Source organism: Octopus bimaculoides, chromosome 20 (genome assembly GCF_001194135.2).
Source record: "Octopus bimaculoides isolate UCB-OBI-ISO-001 chromosome 20, ASM119413v2, whole genome shotgun sequence".
NCBI lineage: Eukaryota > Metazoa > Mollusca > Cephalopoda > Octopoda > Octopodidae > Octopus > Octopus bimaculoides.
Genome location: NC_069000.1, coordinates 2,269,000 through 2,270,627, shown reverse-complemented (window position 1 = coordinate 2,270,627; position 1,628 = coordinate 2,269,000).

Genomic DNA, 1,628 nt, shown 5'->3' with positions numbered 1-1,628 from the left:
ATATATATATATATATATATACATATATATATATACATACACATATATATATTGGGTCATCCTATAAATAATGTGATTTTTTTATACTTCTTTAGTTTTTCAAAATTAAGATAAACAACATTATTCTACCCTGGGTTCTCATTCCTGAAGTATTTTTCGATGTTGTTTTTATTATTATTTAGGCAGAATATTATAATACAAATGTTCAGTGTGATCACATTGGTTAATTAGTCCAGACAGCTCGCATGAGTAAATCAGAAAACACTTCATATGAAAACTATTGAGAAGAATCAATTATAATTTAAGTTATACAACAGCAATTTCTGCTCATCTTCACATTTTGCCGACCTGATATAATTAATTTGAGCACCTTCCTATAAATAGTATATGAATAATTCAGATCTGTGTGTGTTAAATGCGGTTATGAAGTGCAGAATGGCGATAGGTGTGGGGCGATAGGTGTGGTACGAAAATAGAAAACTAAAAGAACGACATAAGGTGGAAGGACGAATCAGGAAAGAGTTCAATTTCGAAGAAAGTTTAAAGAAAAGCACTTGTATATGTTTTTGAATTTCTGTGCTATTATTCTTTTTCGAGTTCTATAATGGTCACTAAAAGATCTTGTTTGCAGTTAAACTGAGCACTCAGGAAATTATTGGGGAATATACTACTTTTCTGTTATGGAATGATTAAAACACACAACCTTGCCTGCCATTCTGCATAGCTTAGACAGTTCTAAACTCTCACCACGAATGCTATTCAACAGAAGGGCAAGATTAAGCAATCCTCAGATATCCCAATTCTCTCTTATTGTCAATTAAATTAAGCCTCAATAATTAAGTGGTATGCGCACTATTTTGAGACAGTGGGAAAATGAATGGAGAAGAAATACAAACTGCAGTGGGAAATGAACTCAAAACTACAGGAGACGGAACAAGTAACCGCCAAGCATTTTCTGGATATCTAGGGATCATGCCAACGACCGCCCATTCACATTTATACTTACACATTCAAATATGTACACACATGCAAACATACATATATACGTACACCGCATGAGTCCATATATACATGCAAATACATATATATTGAAATATATTAAGGCGTATTATGTTCACGTCAAGATGTCTATATAATTAATTCATTCTTAGAGATTATGAGGTTCTCAGGAGATTTATCCGCCCTTTTTTAATATTCTTGATAAATATATCGATTATTTTCTTTCTACAGAATTTAAAAATTGAGTGATGCATATAGGACTAACTGAACAGGCATATGTTTTTTGATCCATCAATATATTCGCCTCTATGTTCTTTTTTTTTCCATTCTATACTATTTCTAATCCATCACGTTACATTTCCTTTGCATTTATTTAAATTCCTTACCAACATATACCTTCAATCATTTCAATTCATGCGATCTTGTTATTATGAGGGGCAAACAATAGGAACGGAAACTAAAATAAACACTTACATCTGTAGATATTATTCTTCAATATTATCGATAAATTACATATACACACATACATGCAAACACACACATATGGTGCACACACACACACACAAACACACACACACACACACACACATATATATATATATATATATATATATATATATATATATATA